Source organism: Cupressus sempervirens, chromosome 3, assembly GCF_028749045.1.
Source record: "Cupressus sempervirens isolate cs-2001-9-10 chromosome 3, ASM2874904v1, whole genome shotgun sequence".
Lineage (NCBI taxonomy): Eukaryota > Viridiplantae > Streptophyta > Pinopsida > Cupressales > Cupressaceae > Cupressus > Cupressus sempervirens.
In genome coordinates this window covers 145,105,950-145,124,132 of record NC_143120.1, presented here as the reverse complement: position 1 = coordinate 145,124,132, position 18,183 = coordinate 145,105,950, and positions in this window count along the sequence as shown.

The window sequence follows — 18,183 nt, the reverse complement described above, 5'->3', positions numbered from 1 at the left end:
ATGTTACTCGGCATCAACTATGAATTCACTCAGCATCTACTAAATTTTACTAATGCTCGACACCTGAACTTTCTAGGCACCATCTACTTCACTGGGGACACACTAGAATTTTCTTTTACTCAGCACCTATTTATTTTCTACTCGGCATGAACTAACTTTGCTCAGCACCCACTAATGAATTTAGTTAAGCCTTGTAGACATTTTTGTTACAACTTTTTCTTCTAGAGTTTCTAAGTGTAGCCAACCTTTGTACCTTCATGTAGATTATCAATGCATCATTTCACCATTGTCTTAGTTGATCCTTGTACTTCATTACAAAATCATAACTCAACCTTTCCTCTAGGTGTTGTTGTTAAATCTTATTGATTAAATCCTCTTCACCAATAAACTAAGTGATAGTACTTGGATCTTATAAGAAATTGTCATTCTAGCAACTAGCGGGTTTGACATCAGTGATAAAACAATGATTGAAAACATTCTTTCATTAAAAATCTCCTTTCTCAATTATGATCTTTTCAATCAGATTTCAATAATCTCCCTCTTTTGTATTGATGGCAAACCAAACTGATCAACCAAGTTACCTACAAATTAACTAGGCTAAAATAGTAAGGTCAAATGCCAAAAAGAAAAGCTTGTTCTTTCTATCAGTATTCTTACTATTAGCTTCTTATTACTCCCTCTTACAAGATAGATCTTTATCCTGAATTTGTTTCTACTAACTCCTTCTAAGTTCTTGATCTTCTTCCTCTTAGCTACTACTTCTCTTCCTATTAATTTTGGTCAAAGTTGAGCTTCTCTTCACCTTCTATTAGCTCCTTTCTATCTTGTTGTTTCTCCCTCTCTTTCTACTATTTCTCCCTCAAGATTTCTCCCTCTACAAGAGTTCTCCCTCTATTTTCTCTTGTAGATTTGATCAGTTTTTGCTATTTATCTCCCTCTTTGACAAAAATGCTAAAGACGTATTATCTCAACATCTTAACATGCAAATGTAGCATTTGTAGTAACTCCAATTTCTCCCTCTGTCACCTTGCTTGTGATTTTTTGGAATTTCAACACTTTGATTACTTCAAAAAAAATCCTAAAGAATGATCCTTTGCATCAATTCATATCATTTAGTAGTCAACCTATTTGATGCAAGGATATCTTGTTGTTTCTTAAATAGTATTTGATATGTGGAACACCCCTAACTTACCTCGAATGGTTTTGTGAAGATGTTAGCAATTTATTCCTTGGAAGTAACGTATTCCATCTTTACCTATTTATCTTCAACTACCTCTCTAACATAGTGATACTTGATTGCTATGTGCTTTGTCTTGGTGTGCATCACTAGGTTCTTTGATATGTTGATAGTACTTGTGTTATCACAATAAAGTATCATAGGTTTAGTTATCTCCTCCTTCATACATTTGAGTAGATGCTTTATCCATGCAATATTGGTGTAGTTGATGGTAGCAACAACATAATTTGCTTCAACTATGGATTTTGAGGTACAATTTTACTTTTTACTGGTCCAAGTAACTAGTCTTCTGCCTAAAAAGAATGCTCCTCCACTGGTGCTTTTTCTGTCATCTATATTTCCTCCCCAATCTGCATCAATGTAAGCTCTCAACTCAAATTTTTTAGTCCTCTTAGTCCTCTTATAGTATAGGCCAAAGTTATCTATTCCTTTTAGGTGCCTCATGATTCTCTTTACTGCCATAAGATGATTTTCTCTTGGATTTGTAGAAAATTTTGCAACTATACCTACAGATAACGATATATCAGGTCTACTATGTACAACATATTTTAACTTACCAATAATTGACCTATGTAGTGTCTGATTCACTTCATCTGACTAATCATTCTTTGATAATTTATGTCCTATTATCATAGGTGTACTCACAGGTTTTGAGTCTTCCAATCCAAAAGTTTTTAGCATTTCCTTGATGTACTTTGACTAAGTAATAAATATGTCATGCTTTAGTTGATAGACTTGTAAGCAAACAAAGAACCTGATTTCACCAAGCATTGACATCTCAAATTCATGTTTCATTTGATTGGAAAAATCCTTGCATAGGGCATCTTTGCCCCCAAATATTATGTCATCAACAAAGATTTCTAATAGCAATATGTCCTTTCCTTTTTTTTTGTTTTGATGTATAGATTGTTGTTATCATCAATTCTCTCAAATCCAATCTTCACAAGATATTTGTGAAGCCTCTCATACCATGCTTTTGGTACTTTTTTTAGCCCATAGAGTGCTTTATGCAATTTACACACCATATTCTTGTTGTTTTCATCCAAAAATCCTTCTATCTATTCTATGTAGACTTCCTCTTCCAGTAAACCATTCAGAATTGCAAACTTGACATTCATCTGATAGACCTTATATCCTTTGTAAGTAGCATATGCAAGTAATGTCCTTACTCCTTTCATCCTTGTAATAGGGGAAAATGTTTCCCCATAATCTATTCCTTCTTCTTGAGCATATCCTTTACAAACTAGTCTAGCTTTATTCCTTGTGATCTCACCATTCTCATCTAATTTGTTCCTAAACACCCACTTGGTTCCAATCACATTTTTATTAGCTAGTGTTAGAAATAAGCTTCAAGTTTTTTTCTTTTGTATCTACTCAATCTCCTCTTCCATGACCTTGTACCAATCATCACTTTCTAGTTCATCTCTTACTATTTTGGGTTATGTCTAACTCAGCAAGCATGATTCAATCCTTAATCTATTCCTTTTCATTGGTTTGTCATCTTTATTTCCAATGTTCTATTTAGTAGGGTGATGTCTTCTGACATACTTGGATAGTCTTGGTTCTATCCTTGTTTCTATGTTTAGTCTTTCAGCTTTGAGTCACTGTGTGCATCTCTTTTAGGTAACTCGGCATCTCTATTGTGTGTGCTGACTTTAGAATTGGAATGAGCATTTTCTTCATTCTACAACTCAGCATCTAAATGAAACTTAGCATTCACTGGCTATGACTTAGTAGTTTTTGAGACTTGTTGTTGATTCCCAACTTGATTGGCAACATCTTCTTCAGTAGGCATTCCCTCATAGAAGTATACAAATGATTTGTATTCCTCTAATAATTTGATGGGTTCATCATTACGAACTTCTATATATTCATCAAAACTTACATTTTCACTTTCCACAATTTGTTTAGTGTAAATGTTTAGACACTTATATGCTTTACTTCCTATGGAATAACCAAGGAATATGCCATCATCATTTTTTGCATCAAATTTACCACTTCTAGTATCCTTAAGAATATAACATTTTCTACCAAATACTTTGAAATGTTTGACATTGGGTGACTAACCATACCATAGTTCAAAAGGTGTTGCATTTGTACCTTTCTTGATTTGTACTCAGTTTAGGGTGTAAACAACTATACTTACAACTTCTCTCCAGTACTTTAAAGAAAGATTCTTCTCTTTCATTAATGTTCTAACATAGTCCATTACTGATATGTTTCTTCTCTTAGCAATTCCATTAGGTGGAGGGGTTCTTGGTGCAGAAGTCTGTCTTTTAATTCCTTTGTCATTACAAAATGTTTCAAATTCTTTTGATGTGAACTCTCCATCTCTATTTGATCTTAGACACTTCAGACTCTTTATTGTTTCTTTCTCAACCCTAGCCAAATACCACTTAAACATTTGAAAGGCATCAGATTTTTGCTTTAAAAACATGACAGTCATCATCCTAGAGTAGTCATCAAAAAATAGCCTTATATATCTATCTCCTTTATAACTTTGCACTTCTATTGGATCACTTAAGTCAGCATGAACTAACTCTAATACTTCTTTGGAAGTATAGGTTTTTCTTTTGAAACTTGACTTGGTCATTTTTCCTAGCTAACATTGTTTACACATTATATTTTTAGGCTTCTTTAGTTTAGGAAAACCTCTAACTTTCTTCATATTACTAATGTTGATCAGATTGTCAAAATTGACGTGACATAGCCTTTTATGACATAGCCACACATCATCAAATCTTACAATGAGACATGCAGTATCCTCCAAATCTAGGTAAAATAGGTTACTCCTAGTTTTTTCTCCTTTTCCTATCAAATTTCCATCATTATCATAGATCTTGGTAGTTTTGTTTCCAAATTGTACTTTACATCCTATATTGCTTAACTATGACACACTCAATAGATTGTAGTTCAATCCTTCAACAAAATTTGCATTATCACATGAGATCTTTTTTGTAAGGTTAATGGAACCTTTTCCTTTTATTAAACATGGAGCATCATTTCCAAATCTAACACTATTTCCATCATATTGAGTAAAGGTAACAAACTTACCTCTGTCTCCTATCATGAGATGTGAGCATCCAATGTCTATGATCTATTTATCATTCTTGTTCACATAGGTAACAAGTGTAGTTGCCTCATCTTTATTTGACTCATCCTTCATAGCTACATAGACTACCCCATCATCATGTTCATCTAAATCATCTTCTTCAACAATGTAGCACTTCTTGCCTTTGTCTTTGTAGTCTCTACCATCATCTTCTCTTCTATTTCTATACTTGTTTCGTTCTCTATAGTTCTTCTTTTGTGTGCACCTTGCTGCAATGTGACTAACTTCATTGCAATGAAAAAAAAATGATAGGAAGCTCACCTTTGAATTTACCTTTGCCTCTGTGAAATCTTCTAGCCAATAGTGCTTCCAATTGTTCAACATCTTCTTCATCTATATTGTTGTCACTAGATGCATATTTTATCTTTCTTTTCTTCTTCTTTGGTTTCACTTCTTTAGTGTCTTTAAACAACATCTTGGCCTTGAAAGTTGATTCAAGATTCTAAAGTTTGTAGTTATCAAAGTTGGATAACTCAAATGCAGTAAGTCTTCCTACTAAAACTTTAAGACTTAGTTTGTTTCCTGGTATCGACCTCAGTTCTTGAATAGTTGATACTCTAATAGCATAAATAGGTAGAAAGGTTCTTAAAACTTTGGTAAGGATAGTTTCATCATCTAAATGACTAGCAGAACTTCTAATTGCACTTACAACTTCTTTTATTCTGGAGGTATATTGAACAATGTTCTCACCTTCCTCCATTCTCATGTCATCAAAATTTCCTCTAAGTTTTTCTAACTTGACACTTTTTACATTCTTATCTCCTCCATAAATGGTTGATAGGGCATCCCAAATCTTGAATGTAGTGTTACATCCCTTGATGTAATCAAATTTAGCATAGTTGAGGGTAGAAGCAATCTCCAACATTGCCTGGTTGTGCTCCTTTGTTTTCTTCATATCTTCAGTAGTAGGCACACCAACTGCATCAACATGTTCCACTGTGATTGAGGTTTATGCATGATTGCCTATAGATTCAAGGTGCAGCTTCATTAGACTTTTCCATGCAGTGAAGTTGTCTTTGTTGAGCTTGGGAACTTCTCTCTTAGAAATCTTGATCTTTATACTTCTAATACCTTCAAACTAAATTAGTAGATGGCGCTAATACCACTTGTTAGAAATGTTTTAGAATAACTAAGAGGGGGGGTGAATCATTTATTCAAGGTCTAGATGTCCCAATAAAACTTTTTGCACTAAGTGTAGTGAGCCCATTAAACATTCCATGCATCCAAGCTAAACATTCTAACTAGCAAGTTAATGTTAAATCAACATGCAACAATAAGACATGAAAAATCAACACATAACACAGTGATTTATGTGGAAACCCAATTTGGGAAAAACCACCAGTAACATGCTACTACTTCCTCACTCTTCTGAAGTGATGCCCTATGAAAGGTATGCCCTATTAAAGGCTGCAATACACACTATTAAATGTGACCCAGTTAAGGGATTTCAATCACCCTATTAGAAGTGACTCTAGTTAAAGGACTTTAGAATATTCACTTGGAATGCCACCCTATTAAATAATTTTTCAATGGTTGTTAGGCCAACCTTAGTCCAAAGGATTTCTCCCAACTAATACAATTGCTAGAGAGTATTCAATAAGGGCTTTTGACCTGATACAACTTACAACTTGCAAATTTTATATCTCAATTCAAATCACAACTCTTCTTGGCTTTCAATCTATGTAGCTCTGATAGCTTGTCCATTCATCAAGCTTCTATCTCCATGAGCCATCATGCTTTTTGTGCCAATGTAGTCACCTCTGTGGTCACTTATCAAAGTAGAGTCCATGTACTTTGTTCTTCCTTCTTAATTCCTTCTCCTTGACACCATACACTCTATCCAACCACTACTTTGCTTCATGACTAGCAACTCCTTAAGTAGGAATTTTGGAATACTTTTCCTAGTCTTATTTCCCTTGCTTAGATTAGGGTTTGAATTGATTAGGTTAGATACAATGTATCTACCATTATCTTGTTTCTTCTAGAAGCTTCATGTAGAATCCACTTACAATCACCCAAAAATGGTTAACCTCAAATTTTGTACCACCAGCTCATCAACCTTATCTTCCACCTAGTTCACAAAATTTAAGATAACAAACTTGTCAGCTCAGATTTGGCAAATCATTGACTTTTCAAATAATGCAGCAACTCGACACTATTTACTTTCTGATGCTCGACACATAATATGTTACTTGGCATCAACTATGAATTCACTCGACATCTACTAAATTTTACTGATGCTCGGCACCTATTACATTTGTCTAGCTCAGCACCTGAACTTGCTTGGCACCATCTACTTCACTTAGCACACACTAGAATTTTCTTTTACTCAACACCTATTAATTTTTTGCTCAGCATGAACTAACTTTGCTTTGCACCCACTAATGAATTTGGTAAAGCATTGCAGATAGTTTTGCTACAACTTTTTCTTCTAGAGTTTCTAAGTGTAGCCAACCTCTATACCTTCAAGGAGATTATCAATACATCATTTCGCCATTGTCTTAACTAATCCTTGTACTCCATTACAAAATCATAACTCAACCTTTCCTCTAGGTGTTGTTGTTACATCTTATTGATTAAATCATCTTCATCAATCAACTAATTGATAGTACTTGGATCTTATAAGCAATTTTAATTCCATAAATTTATAGGTTTGACATCAGTGACAAAACAATGATTGAAAACATTCTTTCATCAATAATCTCCCTTTCTCAATAATGATCTCTTCAATCAGATTTCAATAGATTCTTCTAGAAGCCTATTTCTCTCCCTTTGTTATATCAAACCCCTTGCTAGATTTGCATTCATCACCATGGTGTTCTCACCTATTAACTCTCCTTCCAAGTCAAACATGCACTTATCCCAAAATATTTCACTAACTCTAGTACCAATTTGATGATGAGGGATTTCTATTATGCCTTAGCCTATCCATGAAGGCACTCAAGGATCTTTTTTAGCCTTATTAGGGTCTTATTTCCACCCTAACACTAAGGAAATACTTCTCTATACTCCTACTCCACCAAGTCACTATCATCAGTTTGAGACTCTTCACAACTCCAAGATTCAACTTCATCCCTTGTCTTGAAACCCTCCACAAAATGAGCCAAGACATCCACTAGGCTTCCATGGCTATTAGAGCTTCCACTCTAATTAGTCCCATGTTCTTTAAGTTTCTTGAAGGTATTTGAGTCACTAGTTTGTATACAATCTCAAGATTTCCTTATTTAGGAGGGTTGGTAACAATTAAGGATCCTAATTGACCTTTTGGTTTCTAGTTTGTCAAAAAAACTCAAGATCATGATACCTTTTTTAGAGTACTCCAAGATTCACCTAGTTTTAGGTAACCAAGGTGTTTGTACAATCCCTTTTTAAATTACCCCTATTTTCAAGGGTTTTAAGAATTCCAATTAGAAATTTACTAGGGTCACCTAAAACTCTTCCTAAATGACCTCCTTGATCCTTTTTCCTTGCTTTGGTGTACCTTCATTCATCACTCTTCCCATCCAAACAACTAGGTTGGTCATTTCAATCCATTTTATATGCCTATGACCTCTACCTTGTTATAACTTATACTTCACCTAGCCAAGTAGCCTCCTACTCACCTAGGGTTTTTTAAAAATATATAAATCCATCTCCCTATCACTCCAAAATGAAAATATATATAGTAAATACATTTCTCTTCTTGATTCCAAAATTCCATAAAGATTTGACAATTGGAATCTAAGAGGGTCATTTTTCACAATACTACTCCAAATAGGGCAATGAGCTGTATAATTACAAGTTGATTTTCTAACAACTCAAATAGAACTTCAAGAAGCCAAATAAAACTATTGGAAAAAAAATTCAATCCTCTAACTAGAAATGCAAAGTAATAAGCCCAATCAATCCATTTACATCTAGATCTTGAGCATGCAAGTTGACTATATCAAGAAAATGCTTCACATTTGTTATTACTTCAAAGTTGAATCAGCACAATCTTAACACCAACCCTTCTCCTAGGTGTGAAATGGTTTTTTATACCCATTTTCCATGTGTGTAAACTTCATGTATGGACCCATAACCAAAAAATTGCAAGTTTATTGGTTTTGGCAAATTGTTGTCAATATTGTCAAGTGCAATTTTTACAAAATGCAAAATTACTTAAGCAACTTATTACAACTTTTCACTTTGACCATTTATATACCTCAAGACCTCTTAAATGATTCTAGTAAGGTCCAAAACCAAATTTGATCATGATCTTCCCAACTCAAGAGTTTATGGTCAAAGCTTGGTCAACCCTTGACCCATTTCAAGAAATTACAAGCAACTTTGAACATCCTAAGGATGCTACTTAGCTCCCCACTTTCTCACACTCACCCACATATTTACATGACTCTAATCACACCCTTGGGGCTTCATATTTAGCCCTTATTCCCTAGTGGTTGGCTAGAACCACCTACAAGCCAAAGCTTCTAGGACCTTATACTATGATCCTAGGTACTCCTACACCACTTGTACTCTATATTTATGGTAATAATGTGCTTCATTGCCTCCTCATGGATGTTCTTATTTATCCTTTATCAAACTACCTTAATTCAAAAGCATTTCTAGGACTACTCCCATATACAATCGAAAATGGTGATTTACTAGTACTCTGTTGACAAAATTATTAAATGCAAATTATGCAAGTGGTAAAATCAAATATTAGCTTTTTAATTTATCTCCTACCAAACATCTCAGTGAATTACCCAAACTCCTATTCACCACCTCTATCTGTCCATTACTTTTTGGATGATGTGATGAGTTGAACTATAAATATGTCTTCAACTTCATCTATAATGTTTTCCAAAAATACCCAAAAAGCTTGGGATCTTGATCTGAAATTGTGCTCTTTGGAAAACCATGTAGTCTCACCACTTCTCTAAAAAATAACTCTACCACATGAATAGTATCACCAGTCTTCTTGTAGGGAATGAAATGTGTCATCTTTTAATATCTATCAACCACCACAAATATCTAATCATGCCCTAATTGAGTCCTTGGTAAACCAAGAGCAAAATCCATGTTGGCATCCTCTCATGGCTTCTCTAGTACAAGTAATGATTGATACAACCCCATATTTTTCTTTGCTTCTTTTTTCCATCTAACATACTCTACAACTCTATACAAACTTCTTGACATCTTGGGACAATTGTGGCTAGTAATAAGTCTTAGCAAGCAAAGAAATGGTTTTATCTCTACCAAAATGTCCATCTAATCCTCCACTATGTTTCTCCTTGATAAGATTATGTCTCATAGAACTAATGGGAATGTATAATTCACTTCCTTTGAATAGCATTCCATCATGGATTATGAAATCCAACCACTTCACCCTATCAAGTATAATAGGTTCTATACAAGTTTTCCAAGATTTTCTAGAATAAGGATCATATGGATACAAATTCTTGAATTCCTTAAATTCAAGCACCTAATTTACATTTCTATCAACAAAATTTGTCTCCTACTAATAGCATATGTAGCTCTCTTAAACTTCTCTCTCTTGTGCTTCAAAATAAATCCATAACTCCAAAAAATCTCAACCTATTTCAATTGCCTTTGCTTCAATTTTCCTTAACTATTCAAGTATTGTAAAGCTTGATTATCAGTATACAAACTAAATTCCTTAATAAAAAGTAGTGTCTCCACTTCTTCAATGCATGAAATAGCATTAAATTCCTGATCATAAATAGAATATTTTCTTTTGGCATCATTCAACTTTTCACTAAAATAAGCAACATGTATACCTTATTGGCTCCAAATAGCTCCTATTGCAATACTAATAGCATCACATTCTACTTGAAATGCCTTGTTAAAAAATAGAAGTGCTAAAATAGTTTACTTTGTAACTTTATGTTTCAACATGTTAAAACTCTTATCTTCTCCTAGAGTCCACTTTTAAAAATTCCTATACCCTGTCATTCTTTTATTCAAGGGTCCACAAATACTGCTAAAACCTCTAATAAACATTTTGTAAAAACTAGCCATTCCATAAAAGTATCTTACCTCTATTGCACTCCTTGGAGTAAGCCATTCAAGGACAGATCCTTCACTTTCTCATGGCCCATTTTTAGACCTTCTACTAAAACTACAAATCCCAAGTACACCAACTCCTTCACAAAACTACACTTCTTCAAATTTATAAGCAACCTTTCTTCCCTAAACATATCAAACACCTTAAAAATGTACATTAAATGCTCCTTTAATGTCTTACTAAAGATCAATATATCATCTAGGTAAACAATCACAAACTTACCCAGAAACTCCTTCAGTACTTCATTCATGAGTCGCATGAAAGTGCTTGGTGCATTGGTTATCCCAAAAGGCATGACTAGCCACTTGTACAATCCTTCCCTTTCCTTGAAAGAATTGTTCCACTCATCTCCTTCTCTAATGTGAATCTAATGGTACCCACTCTTTATATCTATCTTTTTAAAATACATGGCTCCACTCAAACAGTCCATAATATCATATATCTACAACAATGGAAATCTATATTTAATTGTGATCCTATTAGTAGCCTACAAATATGTGTACATCCTCCATTCTCTAGTCTTATTTGGTGCTAATACTATTGGTATAGTACATGGACTTATATTCTCTCAAATCAACCCCTTTTACAATAGCTCATGTAATTTTCTATTTAATCCCTCACTTAGTATTGGTGTCATTATGTGTGTTGCCTTATTTGACAAATTGGATCCTAGAATCAAGTTCATCTAGTGACTAATCTTTTGCACTAGTGGTAATCCATTAGGTCCATTATCTGAGACAATATCTAGAAACTCTTCCAACAAATTTGCAACTTCTATAGGTGCATCTTCTACTTCTTCTTTACCATCTTTTGAAATTATAGAACAACACATATTCATATGTATCCTTCAATGGCTTTCGCTTAGGTTTCACTCCATCCTTTGTAGTTGAGTGTAGGTATTTTCACGTTCATCATGTACATCATGCCTATCAAACTGTCATGGCCTACCCAACAACATATGTCATGTGTCCATAGCTATTATATCACACAACACCTCATCCAAGTAGATTCCAATCTTGAACTTCACTAAGCATTGCATATTGACCATGACCTTGTGGTTATTCTACAACTAGGCAATATGAATATAGTACAGATGCGGGTGTTACTACCTCTTCAATTTTAGCTCTTTTGGACCATATTTTCTAACACTGTATTGTCAATTCTTCCACCATCAATGATCAGGCCACAACACTTATCTTCACATTTTCACCTTGTGCAAAACAAGCTCCTTCTTTGATCAGGTTCATTCTCACCACTCAATAGGAATCTTATGTTAGCTAGAACTTCTCTTTCAGCATCTTCTAAATGTGATGAGTTGGTGTCTTGTTCTTCTATTAGTCCTTCCTTTCCTTGGGAACATTTAAATGTTTTATGCCCTTCTTCTCCATAGTGAAAACATTTTCCATAGAAACATCCTCATCCAAATTCTTTCCATGTTCCTCTTCCTCTCTTATCTATATTATTCTGATCATGGAAACAATTGGAATTATTTCCCTTTTGGTTTTGACTGCTACTCTTGGCCTTGTCCTTTTTTTTCTTATCATCATTTTTTCCTCCATAAGACCATTCACTATATCTTCCACTATGACCTCTTCTACTATTCTTGTTATCAAACTTCTTGTTCAATTTTTCCTCAACTCTTAAAGAAAATTGGTATGCCTCTTCAATATTATTCATTTAGACCAAACTCAACTCCACCTAAATTTTTAGCCTCAACCCATTAAGATAATGAGAAACTTTATCCTTGTCATCTTCTACAGGGCCTATTCTGATGAGAAATCAAAAGAAGTATTCAGCACAATCTACAACAAATCTTCCTGCTTGCTTCAACCCTTGCATTTTATTCAACACATCAAGATCATGATACATGGGAATGAACTGTCACTTAAATTTAGCTATCATATGGTCCCATCTTATGACTTTGTCATTTCTTCTTCTATTTTTCTCTTTTTGAATCTCTTGCCACAAAATATTTGCATGACCCTTTAGTTTTCCTTTGTAGACTTGACCCTATTAGGATCCTCAATATCTTCATACTCAAAATATTTCTCCAATTCATTGATCCAATTGATCAACTCCTCTAGGTTAAGATTTCCCAAAAAATGTCAAAACCTCAAACTTAGGTCTCTTTCCAATCTTAGAGATGGGCCTAAAGAGCCTCTCTTCTCCTTGGTTTGGAACTACCTCTTCTTCAACATTTTCATCTTCTTCTCCTTCATCCTCACATTCATCTCTTATTGCAAGATTTATTCTTTGGTATGTTTATTCTTTCAATGCTTGCATCTATCTCTAGAAGGCTTGAAAACCCTTAGATGTGTAACACCTATGACTCTTCCACCATGCTCTCTTCATAGAGGAATCTTCGCACTTCCGCTAAAACCCTAGTGTAAACTATCTCCTAATCAATGATCTATCTACATGCTCGTCCCAACCCATGGTCCTAGTAAAACTTCCTTATAGTTGGTGATATATTTACACACTACGGATCTCCTACTATAATACCCCTTGATGAAGAGTACTCCCCTTAAAAACACAAATACATAATAGAAACAAAGAAATAACTATAATTTGTGAGAATAAAATGTGGGCTTCTTATTATCATCTCAAATGCAGAATTAAAAAAATTTGAAATACAATATGAAAACCCACATGGGCATCTTCCTTAGAATAATTTGCAGCACAAAGATATAAACTATCTATTAGAAATAAGGAATACTAACAAGGGGTGAATCAATATTCTACAAACTTTAGCCCAAAACTAGATATTATTAATTTCCTTATAACTTGCATATAAAAGAAAACTAATTTTGGTGAATACTAAACATAACCATGCAATAAGATAACGCATAACACCATTTTTTTTAATAGGGAAACCCTCACCAAGGAAAAACCCTAGTGGGGATGGTACCCACAAAATGATCCACTAATCAAAAGTGTTTGGTTAAAGATATTGACCCTGTTAAGAGTCTATTACATGCATAAAGCATCTCAGTCCTTGTTAGAGGACTTAGGCCTTGTTAGAATCCTTGACCCTATTAGGATTTTTTATGTACAAATACAAAATGTATGCAAGAAGAGCCCAATGTCGTGACATGCAATATACAATGTAAGTCCTTGATACAAAAAGATAGATGCAAAATCATGTTTACTTATTGTTGATATCTTCAATATCTAATATAAATCTTGTTTTTCTTTACAAAAATTGTATACCTATAATCATACATCATAATTTTCATCATATAAATTTTTCATTCTTCCTTAGAAGCACACTTAACTTTGCATATTGTAAGCTTCTTATATACCCTTACAAATATAATATTCATGTCCAATCAGCTTTCAACCTTTTATACACTTTAAAAAATACATAATTAACTATATCCCACTTAGTGTTAACATTTATAACATCATCCCTAATTATTCAAGTAATTATTTTGGTAAACAAAATAATGCCTTAACCCTTAAGATCCAATTTCATGTTATCAATTGCATGTACTCTGTCATAATTGATAATTAACTCAACTTATTTCATATTGTTTTTACTAACTAGGGAACTTGCATATGTTATCATCATGATGTTAGGTAGTTGTACCTAAATCCATACATGTCCATTGTGCCTCAATAAACCTCGCTGACTAAAACTCTATTTGTTCTATCAAATAAAATGTATGATATTTAGACAATTTTCTAAGTATAATTTTGATCATAACTAAATCTTCATGATTTTCCCTCTTCAAGATGCAAAAAGGATGAAGTTAAGATGCTACATTAGATCATAAGCTCGGGTGATCATAAGATCACAAGTATATAAAATGTAGAGGTTTTGAAAGGTTCTGACCTTATGATAAACGGTGGATCATGAGATTGTAGGAGCATATAATGAGGCTTCTAAAGCTATGACAGAGAAAGGCTACATTAGATTATAAGATTACAAAGGTAAAGATTAAGGCTTCCAAAGTTACAACAAAGAGTCAGTTAACCATGATCGAGAGATCATAATGATGAAAAAGACAGAACCCAATGCTACACAAGCTAATGATCATAAGATCATAGGAGACTCAAAAGAAACCCTTGATCATGTCATAGAGAAGGTGATCATGAGATCATAAAGACCAGTCTGCAAACTTGCAAGAATACAAAGGGTTTTAAAGTTCAAAGTGGATCAACCAAACAAAGCTTAGGTCAACACTGAACAACCAAGTGAGACAAGCATTGATAATGGAAATATAATTTTTAGGTGGAGTAAGGTGGTAAGAGAATAAAATAAAATTAGATTCACTGAATGGCCATCAAGAAAGAAGTAATTATTTTGAAATAAGTTGCAGATATTAGATAAAATTAGATGCTCTGCTAGTAGAAAGAAGTTAGAGATATACATGATTAAGGGAAGTTGAAGAAAAATAGAATTGAATGGAATACCCCTACAATAATTGCCTCCTACTAGCTTTGCAACTACTTCCTCTATTTTATCCAAATGCAGAGAATGTTTGTAATGGAATGGTATAGAAATATCTTTGTATTTGTAGATTTTTGACATGTGTCCTCCCATCTAAAGCTTGTTGCAATCCTTCTCTTTATAAGGATTTCTAGGGTGTGGAGGAAAGGGTTCCAATTTTTTGGATATTTTTCACTCTTGTGATGCCACATAGGTGGTTCCAATTTTTTTTGAAAAAAATTTCAACTATTTTGATACCACATGTTGGTTCTAGTCTTTATTACTATGATATCACAAGGATGATTCTAGTTTTATTGTTGTGATACCACCATCCACAGCCTTTTCTCTATTATGAACAACATTATAATTTTGTTTAAGCATTTAGATTATCCTTTTTTGTGTATTTTCTAATTTTTTGCATACACTTGATGTATTGGTTTCAAGTAAATGAATACAAAGCTTTGTTGAAAGTTTCAATCTGAACCTTGTCTCCTCTTAATGGATTTGTATTTTTTTGTGATGTATGTACAAGGTGCATATTGTCTAATTGCAGCTTGGCTTTGAAGTTGTATGTCATTGTGTATTTTTTTGTTGGGTCAAGGACTTGAGTAAATTGCTTGATATGCATTGACAGAATTGCAGGGATCATGGGAAGATTTGATAAGTATGAGTTTCATTTTGAAGATGCATGTTTGTTTGCAAGGTGAATGGATAGATTTGATATCTAGGTATATGAGTATATCATGTGTATCCATGTGTATGTTCTAACTTATTTAATGCATAATGAATAAGTGATTGATCAGCTTAGATATTGCATGTTTAGTGTTGTTCATACCTAGGTTTTTCTTATAATCAACATCATTAATCATAGTCTTTTCCCTTTTATGTTGAAGAGCTAAAAATATTTACCCTCACTTAGCTTGTCAAGTTCATAGGTTATTTTACTAGCTATTTCATGTCTATGTTGTTTGCATAGGCATAGAAGATTCAGGGGTTTTAATTTGTTATATAGATTGGAGTGTATGTTCTTTGAAAACTAGTACCATATGAATGAATCTGAGGTTCACCCACCTCAGTCTTGCAAATCCTAAAGGAGTATAGCCTTATAGTTGGCCCCAGTGTCTAAATGGGTATGTTGTAGATGGGAATAATCTACCCCTAGATGTATTTTCTCCTATCACTGGGTTATTCAAAAACTATTAATTCAAGAGCCAAAAAAATGGCAACTCTACTAGGGAATGTATTGAATCTAAAAATGTAATTCAATACAATTAGAAGAAAGATATGTGCAAATTTTGCTATAGCAGCAAGGTTGTGAGGTTTTTCCTTCTCTTTATTGAAGATTCATGTCTCCTAGTAATGTTTTATCTAGGACAACAATAGCTTTAAAAGTTGAATTTAAAATTGTTAGTAATTTAGTTATCAATGAGTTCAGTCAAATATTGTTTCAAAGTTTTATTGTAATTTCAAAGTCAAGGATGAACAATAGTATTTTTTCTCTTTTCCAAATTTGTAAATCTCTAAGATTGGTTTGATGATTTGCATATTTTCATACAAAATTGAAAGTATGGTTCAGATTTGTCAAGTGACAAATTATGTTTTATTATCACAAGTGTGAGTGGCAACTCTATATCTCTATACCATTTTTCCTAGTTGATTTCATATTAAATATTTTTAACGACTCTATGTTTGTATGGGAAGATCTGAAGCTTTTGATAGTAGTTCTTGGAAAAGAAGATATATGTTCTTGATTTAAGTTAAGTGTTGTATGCATCTATTGTTCTGAGAATCTTAATGTTAGAAAGTGAATCACAACAATGATTTCATTGTTCTCTTCAAGGAGGTGTTGACTCTACATCATTTTGATGAATGGTGTGAAAAGGTTGAGCTTTACACCTATGCCAAGATCAGTAGATTGAGTTTTGGCATCAGCACTTAAGGTATTTTGATTTCCATGTGTTATCTTTTCATGGAAGTCAAGTTTTAGAAATGGTTACCTTTATACAGTGACTTTCAGCACTATGAGAAAGAGGTAGAAGTTTTTGTTTCAAGATGGACTCAGATCTTAGATTTGAGATTAGTCTACCAAGTTATGAAAGTGTGGTTGAAAATATTGCTATGTTGAAAAAGGAAATCTACAATAAGATAGTCAGTTTCATAAGGAATATGGTAGGAAGTATTTAAGTTTTGGGAGATTATCAAGTTTATATAAAGTTCAAATCAGCACTCATGGAGTTGCATATTTCTTTAAAACCTAAGGAATCCTAAGGGCCTATTATTTTCCTAGATGTCTTTATGCCTAATTCAACTAACTAGCCAAAACATTTAATATTACAAAATATTTTGCAAGTTGAAGAATACATCAAGAAGATGGAAAGTATTGTGTATAACAATAGAATTCATGTTGCTTCTTCTAATGATGATAGTAAGTGTGTTAAAAGGTTGAATGAATGTAATGAATCCATAGATAATGATAAGTTGTCTTTCTATTGTAAAGAGAAGGCTTCAAATTTTTGTGAATCAAATTATTGTAGTTAGCATGAGGAAGATGGATACATAACTAAAAATAAAACATGTAACAGTGTATATGAGAATGAAGAAAGTTCCAACAATAGTATGTGTGTGCTAGAAAATGTGACCTATTAAGAGCATGGGTTAACAAACAAACATTAGTTAAAAACCATGAAAGTGCATCAAAGATTCATCAAAATGAAAGGAACAAACACTAATGAATGCTTTCTTGGGTTTTACAACCCTAAGCAACTAAAAAACCCAATCTTCTAGCCACCCCTACATCTCAATAAAGGCACCCATAAGAGGCCTTGTTGGTATGTTAAGATGGGGGTATGTTTGGTGTACTCTCCCAAACACAACAATAAATGAATCTCTTGAGTATGTGAGTGCAAATGTGAATGAAAATGCACTAAGATCCTAAGCTATGTGGGATGAAGAACACTTCAAGAAATGGCTATGGAGAAAGCTTTTCTTGAAAGCATTCAATAATGAAGATGATATGCGATAAAGGAAACTAACTAAGAATGTAACATATGGAATGGAAATGCAAATGCATGAAGAAAACTAAATGAACAATGCAAGATGCAAGCTAAATCAGCTACCAAATGATTAGTATGATCTTAGAAATCTCTATACAAATCAAGCTACAATGCAAACTCTAAGCATGAAAACTCAAAACTCAAAATGGCATGGTAACAATGTAATAATGGGAGATGCCAATGTTTGAGACAAGCCCTCTATTTATAGGCTCAAGAGAGGGCTTGGTGAGGTGGCATCCATGTAGATGCCACATAAGGTGACATGCAAGCCATGCAAATGGTCAAGAATTCAAAGTTTTC